Here is a 12,108-nt window from a genome sequence, read left to right as displayed (position 1 = left end):
ACGTAGCCTAATGCAGACACTGTCGGCAGTGACTTGGGCTACTTTCACATCAGCGATTTTTACCATTTGTGGCAGATCCGGCAGTTTTTCTGCATCTGCCACGTAACGCATCACTTACTGCAACACTGCGTTCGGTCTCATTCATTCCCTGTGGGACTTGCGGACATGTGCTGCACTTGCAGTTTTGCCGCGATCCGGTAAATGCGGTACTTGCAGCAACAGAAAAAAAACGCTGCTAGCAGTGTTTTTTTGTCTCATCGTAAGTGTAAAACCGCAAGTGCTGCACATGTTTGCAAGTCCCATAGGGAATCAGTAAGGGGTCCAAATCTATGTATATGCCCATGTAGCTCTTTCAAAGACAATTCCAGCAATATTTTTACATGCTCAGTCCACTCATCTGAAATCGGTTTGCATACATATGCAAATGAGGGAGTAGATCTGTTACTCCAGCTCTATACCCCCTCAGTGCTGTATTATATAGTATATAACACAGCCACGTAGTATATAGGAGCCACGTAGTATATAGCAGCCACGTAGTATATAGCACAGCCCACGCAGTATATAACACAGCCCACGTAATATATAGCACAGCCCACGCAGTATATAACACAGCCCACGCAATATATAGCACAGCCCACGCAGTATATAGCACAGCTCATGCAGTATATAGCACAGCCCACGCAGTATATATCACTGCCCACGTAGTATATATCACTGCCCACGCAGTATATATCACAACCCACGCAGTATATAACACAGCCCACGCAGTATATAACACAGCCCACGCAGTATATAACACAGCCCACGCAGTATATAACACAGCCCATGTAGTGTATAACACAGCCCATGTAGTATATAACACAGCCAGGCAGTATATAACAGCCCACGTAGTATATAACACAGCCCATGCAGTATCTAACACAGCCCCACGTAGAATATAACAGCCCACGTAATATATAGCAGTATGGGCACCATATCCCTGTTAAAAAAAAAAAGAATTAAAATAAAAAATAGTTATATACTCACCCTCCGGCGTCCACCGAAGCTGTCCCGATGCGCGTGATGCTGCCGCCAGCTTCCGTGCATCACTGGGAACGGAAGCTGGCGACAGCATCGCGCGCATCAGTGGACGGCGGAAGGTGAGAATAGCACAATTTTTATTTTTTTTAATTATTTTTAACATTATATCTTTTTACTATTGATGCTGCATAGGCAGCATCAATAGTAAAAAGTTGGTCCGGGATGGGGCGACACATTGGCACTGACAGCTTCGCACACACATACAGCTCCACACACACACATACATACAGCTCCACACACATACAGCGCTGCACACACACACACATACAGCTCCACAAGCATACAGCACCACACACACAGCTCTGCACAAACACATATACAGCTCTGCACACACATACAGCACCGCAGACACACACATGCATACAGCTCCACGCATACACACACACATACAGCTCCGCACACAAACACACACAGCTCCGCACACACACATACAGCTCCGCTGCCTGCACACACACACATACAGCCCCACACACATACAGCTTGAGACAGCCGTGCAGCAGGCAGCGCGCGGGCAGGAGCAAGGAGGATGATCATTACAGACAGAGACAGTACACTACTCACTGTGTATGTACTGCTCTACTGCAATTCAGCGATACAGGGCGCCGCCCCTCCACCTCAGCAGTCAGTCACATTCCGGCCGGCGGGCACCAGTTAGGCTGTGAGCAGGGGGTCACTGTGTCTCAGCAGGGGGAGTAGGGAGAGTCGGCACCAGCACCACATGTTCTGGCTGCCGCTCTGCCGCCCCCTGTCTTCAGGAAGGGACGCACAGGACTAGTATTAAAAAAAAAAAAAAAAAAAGAGAGAGAGAAAAAAAAAACTTGCTCAGGTGCCGCCCCCCGCCTGTCCCTGCCCTAGGCACGTGCCCTCAAGTGCCTAGTGGCAAATACGGCCCTGGTGTATGGTATGATGTATTGGTCTGTGTGCACCATTTGTCGGGAAGTTACCATATTATCATCACTGTAAGCCCAGCTAATGATCCTTGTATCTAAGACCAGGCCTATAGACTGTCTCTACTACTACCATCTGACCATACATATTAACAGTGGCATATGATGGATGCTTTACATTATCACAGATCTCTATGGAAAAAAAGAGAAAATTCTGTCAGCAAAATGAAGCAAATGTCATGTATTATCCAGACACCCCCAGCTTCTATCATCAGTCTGTTCACACATCCTCTCATGTTACATCTGCTCCATTGACATTCTGTCTCCATAAAACTTTTCAACCTGGGGAATCAATTTCAATTATTCATACCTATATATAGTGCACCTGACGGCAAAGCTACCTGAGAAGTATGAGGTCAATGCACTGAGACTTGTGACTGCTCAGTCATATCTCACATTACCTCACTAACCTGCTGTACAAAGTACTAAGTGACATATAGCCGCGGAAAAATTAGACACATCAGCCGAAAATAATAAAACAGTATAATGTGTCTCTATGGGATGGTCAAATATATTATTTAAAATGTCTTGGACTCATGACATGTGTTTGAAGGTGTTGGGTGAAGGACCTCTGTCACTATTCGTAATACATCTACTCCATGTCCACAAAGCAAAAAGTTAAGCAGGGGTGGGGTTATGCTAATTTGACTCAAAAGGGGAGTTCCTATGTAAATGTATTTGGGCTTTACAGGATGGAATTGGGGTGGGGCTTTATATACCATAATTTGAAATTCGAATGTTTTTAATTAGCTGTAACTGACAAATCACACCCACAACATTTGCCACAACCCTCTTAAAACAATATATTCTTTAGTATTTTAAAGGGATTGTACGGCCTCAGGCTACAAGTCTGCAGTTACTCTACCTAGCTGCAGACTTGTGAATCCACACAATGTGTGCACTGCGATGATTCTCCTGTGTCGGCGGCGGGAATAGCGATATTCGTATTCCCGGCCACAAGCCGACTAGACTATATCAGGCCTCGAACAATAAACTTGTATTGAATGAGGCTGCGCCCATCTAGTCGGAATGTGGCAGAGAGTATCCATATTGCATACTGCAGTATGAACATGACTGACGTTCCCAACGCGGCACCGGAGAGTCTTCCCAGCGTACAGTGTGCACAATGTAAGGCTCCACAAGTTTGCAGTTACATGAGATGACTGCAGACTGGTGGTTTAAGGACAGACAACCCCTTTCAGTTATTATTAGCAGTGTGGAAAAATGTAAATGTTTTAAGGGTCTTCTGTAAAATAGATGATGTGATAATCAGTTGAATTTCAGTATGTTGGTCCCTAAAGCCCTGTCCAAAACGCTGCAGAATTTCAGCGACTAACACGCTTGGTTGAAATCATATAGCCAGTCTTGGATCGGGCAGCATGTATCAGTTGTTGGGTTTCCTTTAATAGCCTACTTCTTAAGCGCAAAAGATTATTCTGTGAGCATAGCCTGCCACTGATCTCGGCAGCACTTGTCCTGTTTACACAGGATGATGTGCTGCCAAGAATGATGACTTTTAAGAAAGAATAATTCCAGCCTTACAGAGAACAATCTCTATGACACCATATACCCTATGGTCAGAAATTACTGTACATACATTATAACCTAAGCTGCTTAGTGGTCATTAAATTATGAAAGCCGCCTTAATAAACATAAATTTTGAGTAAATTAGGACATAAATTACGTAGGGCTGAGAGATACACATTGATTTTCATCATGTTGGATGGATACATGAGATGGGACATATCCATTACTATTATGTGGAGTAATATGCTGCTGGCTACAAGTAGTATTCCAGTACCAGGCACTGCCCTGACACTGACATCCAGCCTGTATCGGTATCATTAAGGGTTACATCAGGGCTGCGCATGTAATTAATGGCCTGAATACACAGAAGAGGCTCTATCTTCAGTATTCACAATGAAAGGCCGTTCTATGTCTCGGTGATGGCTCGGGGTTTGCCAGTCTGACCACTGAATCTAATTGTGAGGCATAGTGAATATTTATATGGTCACTGTCGTTTCAAAAAAATTTCCATAAATTAAAAGTATGAGTGAATATAGGAAACTTTATAATTTATATTAGTAAAGAAAAACGTGTCTTTCTTCACTTCTCCAGCCTCCAGGTTGTATGCTGCCCATAAAAGTCAAAAGAGAGGGGAGAGTGAGGAGAAGAGAGAGCTGCTGGAGGTAGAGAGAGAGGAGAGATGAACACTGGCCGGGCTGCAGCTTTCAATAAGGTGATTTTTTCCTATCCAAAATGTTGGAATCACAGCTACACTGCTCTAGAATGTCCACCATGCTGCTGCTGCTTATGAACATATGCTACAGAGGTAGGTCAATTTCCTAATGTATCTGTGTGGACTGATATAGGAGAGATAGCAGAGCACAATGACAGCGCACTCACTCTCTGGCTCAGATCAGCAGTAACGAGCAGGCAGGAAAGCACATTGTCAGAATACCCGGCGTGCAGTAGTTGCAGAGGCGGCGCTGATCTCTGCATGCCAGGCATTCTGATAACCTGCTCTCCTGCTGTCTCATTACTCCTGATCTGAGCCGGCAAGAGAGAGCGCTGTCATTGTGCAGATCACACACTGCACATTGTGCAGAGACTAGCTCAACCCCTGAAATGAGCGTCACTGATGACGCTTCATTTTAGAAAGAGGGCAGAAGCTACAGCAGTGATCGCAGTGTCTGCCCTCTAATTACGCTTTGTTTGAGTATCATAGCATACACAAAGTATGATGAAATAGCAAGAGGAGAACAAAAATAAAAGAAGTTAGTTATTATAGTGAGGGAATGATAAGGAATTTTTAATGTAAGTATATTAGAAAATAATTTAGACTATGGCACTAAATAGACAGAGATTTAGGAACAAAATTCTTTTGGACTCCGGAAGACACCTTTAACCCTTCACAAAGAAAAGCAATACCAATGCAGGTTGATGAGAATACTGGTGGCTAAATCTGACCCAAATTTGATTCGGGCACAGTTACCTTTTGGGCCTCATTCACACGTCAATATTTTTGCATCAGTGTTTGCATGCCAAAGCCAGGCGAAGAACAATAAGACTAACACCTGTTCTGTGTATGGAGACACTCCTGGTTTTGGCATAGATATACTGATGAAATACTGATGCAAAAACACTGACGTTTGAATAAGGCCTTAATTGTACAGAATATATAGTAGACTACTTTTAAGGTTAGGCCTCTGTGCATCATACACTGTAATCATTGCAACTAATTCTGGACCCTTCATTGTAAATCAAGTGACCACTGCCGGTCTACAGACAAGACTAGTTCAATTGACTTATGCTACTTCATGTCCTGACCACCATCAAAAATTGCTACTGTCGAAATTGCTCCTGAAGCTGGGGTCTCAATGCCAACTATTAATAATCTCCACAAAAGGGCAGGAGGTGGTGACTTGAGAAGGAACTTGTCTAAACTGGAGAGTACAGTAACCATCTCGTTAAACTCCTCCAGGTGCCAGGGGGGGCATATTAAATACTTACACACCCCTTTTGGCAATAAAATTGTAAAACTTGACTAGGGAGCATCCTGCCAAAACATTACAAATGTGCAGATAACTATAATAATACAAGTACACGAGAAGTCACATTAACTGTAAAGTAATTACATAGATAATTACCAAGAAAATTCCCCTGGTGCCCGGTCATGTGGAGCCGCATGAGGCAATCGTAACAGAATAAAACATGGCTCACAGGGTCCTGTGAAGAGTAACACAATACTCTATCAATGGGTAACACACGGGAGGGCAGAGGAGGGACCGTTCCGGAGCAAAGTACTCTTCCAGCTGTGTCGGAGAGAAGTTATTAAAATCAAATGTTCCATACCCTTTGATATATTTGATGCAAGCGGTTATGCGTGAGTTGTAGCAATTTGCTTACGATGCTTAGATTTTGTATGCACAGATGGCACACATGGTGGTTCATACACGTGACGGTGAACTTCAAAAATCAACCATGACCAAGTGACCACCTCCATCTTATGTGTAGTCAAAGAGAAATATGCAAAAGAAATAGCCTAACCAGGCTTTAGTGTCCATCCTTCCCTGTAAGGTTTTCTAGCCTAAGTTGCTACCCAAAAAGTAGCTCATGAGAAGATAAGAACATGCAAGGTACCAAATTATAAATGGATGGTCAGGACCAAGTAGACTAATTCATTTAGGGTGTTAAAAGGTAAACACAGACAAAAACGGTACAACTCTAGAAAAAAGACAAAGGACTACACATCCAAAACCCATACATTGATCTATTGCAGCTAAACCAAAATTTACAAAACTGGACACAAGTTTAACATTTTGCTAAGACTGTGTGGAGCCCACTGCCATGTCACGGCGGACCTCTGACCTCAAACGTGTGTCACTGCCAACGCCGATGCTATAGCACACCAGCAGTGGCACCCGGTGACCCACAGGACCCATGCTGCAAGGCAAAGCCACCATGGCTCCAGGTCATACTACCCCACAGGTACAGTATCACAGCAACAATGGTAGTCACCGTAAAAAAAACACCTTTGGAGAAATCTGGAAAGAAAAGTTCTAGATATTTTAAGACCTGGAGAATTGTTGTCTATAAGGCATAGATTTTGTTTGCGCAGATGGTACATATAGTGGTTATTCCACTTGAGTATATTGCCATACTCAAGCCTCATCGAAGACATCAGCAAAACCCAGAGACCAGTAGCGTAGCTACCGGGGAGGGCAGAGGGTGCGGGCGCCCCGGGCCCGGGGCTCTGAGGGGGTCCACCCGGAGCTACGCTACTGTAACTGTACCGGCGCGCACAGTTACATTCTGCAGCAGAATATGGGGCCCCTGAGCAGGCGGGGGGGCCGGTGCCAGCAGTGGGACCCCCCGCTGTCATTGGAAGATCAGCTGTACTGGCACTTAGCCGATACAGCTGATCGCATTGATGGGAGGAGAGCTACGCTGACACTGACAGCGGGCGCGCAATTATGTCACTGCCCGGCACCCGCTGTCAGGAGATCAGAGGGAGCAGCGCAGGAACCAGGAAGAAGAGAGGTTAGTATTTTTTTTTTTATGGGTACTGCTGCCTTATTACAGGGTCTGCCTATGGGGGGGCTGCCTTATTACAGGATACAGGGTCTGCCTTATTACAGGGTCTGACTATGGGGGCTGCCTTATTACAGGGTCTGACTATGGGGGCTGCCTTATTACAGGGTCTGACTATAGGGGCTGCCTTATTACAGGGTCTGCCTATATGGGTGCTGCCTTATTACAGGGACTGACTATAGGGGCTGCCTTATTACAGGGTCTGACTATGGGGGCTGCCTTATTACAGGGTCTGCCTATATGGGTGCTGCCTTATTACAGGGTCTGAGTATAGGGGTGCTGCCTTATTACAGGGTCTAACTATGGGGGCTGCCTTATTACAGGGTCTGACTATGGGGGTGCTGCCTCATTACAGGGTCTGCCTATAGGGGTGCTGCCTTATTACAGGGTCTGACTATGGGGGTGCTGCCTTATTACAGGGTCTGACTATGGAGGCTGCCTTATTGCAGAGTCTGACTATGGGGGTGCTGCCTTATTACAGGGTCTGACTATGGGGGCTGCCTTATTACAGGGTCTGACTATGGGGGCTGCCTATAGGGGTGCTGCCTTATTACAGGGTCTGACTATGGGGGTACTGCCTTATTACAGAGTCTGACTGTGGGGGTGCTGCCTTATTACAGGGTCTGCCGCCTTATTACAGGGTCTGCCTATTGGGGTGCTGCCTTATACTACAGAGTCTGCCTATGGGGGCACGGCCTTATTACAGGGTCTGCCTATATGGGGGTGCTTCCTTATTACAGTGTCTGCCTATGGGGGCTGCCTTATGCTATAGAGTCTGCTTATGAGGAGTGCATTATACTATATTGTGGACTACAGTGCCTACAAGTAGTATTCAACCCCCTGCAGATTTAGCAGGTTTAATAAGATGCAAATAAGTTAGAGCCTTCAAACTTCAAACAAGAGCAGGATTTATTAACAGATGCATAAATCTTACAAACCAAAAAGTTTTGTTGCTCAGTTAAATTTTTATAAATTTTAAACATAAAAGTGTGGGTCAATTATTATTCAACCCCTAGGTTTAATATTTTGTGGAATAACCTTTGTTTGCAATTACAGCTAATAATCGTCTTTTATAAGATCTGATCAGGCCGGCACAGGTCTCTGGAGTTATCTTGGCCCACTCCTCCATGCAGATCTTCTCCAAGTTATCTAGGTTCTTTGGGTGTCTCATGTGGACTTTAATCTTGAGCTCCTTCCACAAGTTTTCAATTGGGTTAAGGTCAGGAGACTGACTAGGCCACTGCAACACCTTGATTTTTTGCCTCTTGAACCAGGCCTTGGTTTTCTTGGCTGTGTGCTTTGGGTCGTTGTCTTGTTGGAAGATGAAATGGCGACCCATCTTAAGATCCTTGATGGAGGAGCGGAGGTTCTTGGCCAAAATCTCCAGGTAGGCCGTGCTATCCATCTTCCCATGGATGCGGACCAGATGGCCAGGCCCCTTGGCTGAGAAACAGCCCCACAGCATGATGCTGCCACCACCATGCTTGACTGTAGGGATGGTATTCTTGGGGTCGTATGCAGTGACATCCAGTCTCCAAACGTCACGTGTGTGGTTGGCACCAAAGATCTCGATCTTGGTCTCATCAGACCAGAGAACCTTTAACCAGTCAGTCTCAGAGTCCTCCAAGTGATCATGAGCAAACTGTAGACGAGCCTTGACATGATGCTTTGAAAGTAAAGGTACCTTACGGGCTCGTCTGGAACGGAGACCATTGCAGTGGAGTACGTTACTTATTGTGTTGACTGAAACCAATGTCCCCACTGCCATGAGATCTTCCCGGAGCTCCTTCCTTGTTGTCCTTGGGTTAGCCTTGACTCTTCGGACAAGCCTGGCCTCGGCACGGGAGGAAACTTTCAAAGGCTGTCCAGGCCGTGGAAGGCTAACAGTAGTTCCATAAGCCTTCCACTTCCGGATGATGCTCCCAACAGTGGAGACAGGTAGGCCCAACTCCTTGGAAAGGGTTTTGTACCCCTTGCCAGCATTGTGACCCTCCACGATCTTGTCTCTGATGGCCTTGGAATGCTCCTTTGTCTTTCCCATGTTGACCATGTTTGAGTGCTGTTCACAAGTTTGGGGAGGGTCTTAAATAGTCAGAAAAGGCTGGAAAAAGAGATAATTAATCCAAACATGTGAAGCTCATTGTTCTTTGTGCCTGAACTACTTCTTAATACTTTAGGGGAACCAAACAGAATTCTGGTGGGTTGAGGGGTTGAATAATAAGTGACCCTCTGAAAAAACTTTTCCCAATTAAAAAAAAAAATAAACAAAGAAATAACATTCTTTTTTGCTGCAGTGCATTTCACACTTCCAGGCTGATCTACAGTCCATATGTCACAATGCCAAGTTAATTCCAAATGTGTAAACCTGCTAAATCTGCAGGGGGTTGAATACTACTTGTAGGCACTGTATTTGGTGCATTATGCTACTGTATATGGAGGCTATCTAGGGGGCCATCATACAGTATGGAGATTACAGTGTGGGGGTCATTATACATTGTTGGAGCCATCACACAGTTTGGGGGCTACTGAGGAGTCAGTATACTGTGTGGGTGGTACTCAGGTGCAGTAATAGCGACACATACGGCAGCAGCGGCTCAGTATTGTGATTTAAGGTGCAGTAATAGGGACACATACGGCAGCAGCAGCTCAGTATTGGGGTATCAGGTGCAGTAATGGGGACACATGCGGCAGCAGCGGCTCAGTATTGTGATTTAAGGTGCAGTAATAGGGACACATACGGCAGCAGCAGCTCAGTATTGGGGTATCAGGTGCAGTAATGGGGACACATATGGCAGCAGCGGCTCAGTATTGGGATATCAGGGGCAGTAATAGGCACACATACGGCAACGGCTCTGTATTGGGGTATCAGGTGCAGTAATAGGGACACACACGACACCAGCGGCTCAGTATTGGGGTATCAGGGGCAGTAATAGGGTCACATACAGCAGCAGCGGCTCAGTATTGGGGTATCAGGGGCAGTAATAGGGACACAAATGGCAGCAGCGGCTCAGTATTGTAGTATCAGGGGCAGTAATAGGGACACATACGGCAGCAGCGGCTCAGTATTGGGGTATCAGGGGCAGTAATAGTGACACATATGGCAGCGGCTCAGTATTGGGGTACCAGGGGCAGTAATAGGGACACATACGGCAGCAGCGGCTCAGTATTGGGGTATCAGGGGCAGTAATAGGGAAACATACGGCAGCAGCGGCTCAGCATTGGGGTATCAGGTGCAGTAATAGGGACACAAACGGCAGCAGCGGCTCAGTATTGGGGTATCAGGGGCAGTAATAGGGACACATACGGCAGCAGCGGCTCATAGGGACACATACGGCAGCAGTGGCTCAGTATTGGGGTATCAGGTGCAGTAATAGGGACACATACAGCAGCAGCGGCTCAGTATTGGGGTATCAGTAGGATGAGGAGTTTGTGCAGGTTGGGAATAGATAGTGATGGGTCTGGAATATGAGAAGTGAAATGTGTCTTTGTTGTATTCTCTGCAGACGAGTTGTAGATGGTAGAAGTTGTCATGTCGGTCTGTGCCAGATGGAAAAGACGGGAAAAGTGAACGATTCCATCAGAAAGAACGTCAGCGGTAAGAGATTTTCTGTAACTGTGCAGTGATCTGTTATATGTTCCATAGGACTGGTATCTACCACTGACCATATGGCGGTAATATCCATATTGGTCTTTATATAGAGATTATCTTCAGTAACAGCGCGGTCATCTGCTGAGGTTCTCCTCCAGTATTAGGGCGCGTCACCGAATTGTAATCAAGGTTACCTGGTTAGGGGCCCACTCAGAAGCTTCGCCCCCCCCCCCCGAACCAAAACCCTAGCTACGCCTCTGCCAGAGACAATGTTTTTTGCTGTTGTCTGGTGCTTTTAAACTTAAGAATCTTGTAAGTGTTGGGCATGAAAAAGAAGAGTTGTTAAATAAAGGCAGACAAGAGGAAAACAAGGGAAGTAACCCAAAATGGATGACTGTGACATTGGTTCAAGGGTTGGCTTGTTGAATAGTTTATAAAACACTTTCATAACTCAATGATCTCCAACACATATCTCAATAATAGCAAGGCAGGCTCAAATACCCAAACTAAAGATTAGTATCTACCCCTTACTCATGGGGTTGGGGTAAAAGTATAAGTCAACATAAAGAAAAATTCCCACAATACATGGAAACCAATGTTCTTAGCCTAGGTTCTCTGTACGTTTGAAATCCTCAAGTCCAAATATTAGAAATGTACTCACTTTTTACACTACCCCTTATTTAAAGAGATCTTCCAGTATTAGAAATACATGGCGGCTTATTTTCAGAACTAAAACCATTACTGATGAGTCTAGAATTGCAGATGATGTAATTGAATCTGATCTGAAGCAACAAAAAGAACCGGTGGACAAGTGTGTGTCTGTTTCTAGAAGAATGCAGCCATGCTTTTTTTTCTAATCCTGGACAACCCCTATAATCTGTTATTATATGGGGTGAGTGACCGCACACATTTTTTGTGAATTCGGTGTCATCGTTTCTCTTTTCCTCACCAGCTGCAGTATAGCATGTAGCACTTACGGCATTTCAGTTATGTTGTTTTATCCCCTCCCTTATGTACACAACCAACAATGTCCTTGACTGCCAAAGTGTAATTCCATAAGCAACACCCAGTTACTGTTGTTAGATTATTTATTTATAAACCACTAGAGACATGGAGGCCTGAAACCATGTGTAGATATAGTTTCAGAATCTGGACAAAGACCTTGGTATCTGCATCTCAAGTAGAGATGAATGTATCATTTGAAATTCGAATTTACTGACTTCTACTAATTTTTCTCCAAAATTTTATATGCGGCAAATAAACCTGCCCAAATCTCAGTACTGGAAAGCTTGTAATTGCTCAGAAAATACATGTGGGAGAGAGGAAAGAGAGAGAGGATCACCCTGAAAATAAGAGCTTATACTCTACAGGGGAGAGAGAAAACCCTGTTGAGCATAA

General features: G+C 45.1%; 1 protein-coding gene across 4 annotated transcripts in view; it reads right to left on the bottom strand.

Annotated features, from left to right (window-relative positions):
* SYNPO (synaptopodin) overlaps positions 1-12,108 on the bottom strand; it is a 126,647-nt gene that overhangs the window by 68,329 nt on the left and 46,210 nt on the right. The gene's annotated exons all lie outside the window — the stretch shown is intronic.

The sequence above is a fragment of the Ranitomeya variabilis genome, chromosome 5 (assembly GCF_051348905.1).
Source record: "Ranitomeya variabilis isolate aRanVar5 chromosome 5, aRanVar5.hap1, whole genome shotgun sequence".
Classification (NCBI taxonomy): domain Eukaryota; kingdom Metazoa; phylum Chordata; class Amphibia; order Anura; family Dendrobatidae; genus Ranitomeya; species Ranitomeya variabilis.
Note: the sequence above shows the minus strand (reverse complement) of the source record. Positions and strands in the feature narration are given on the sequence as shown.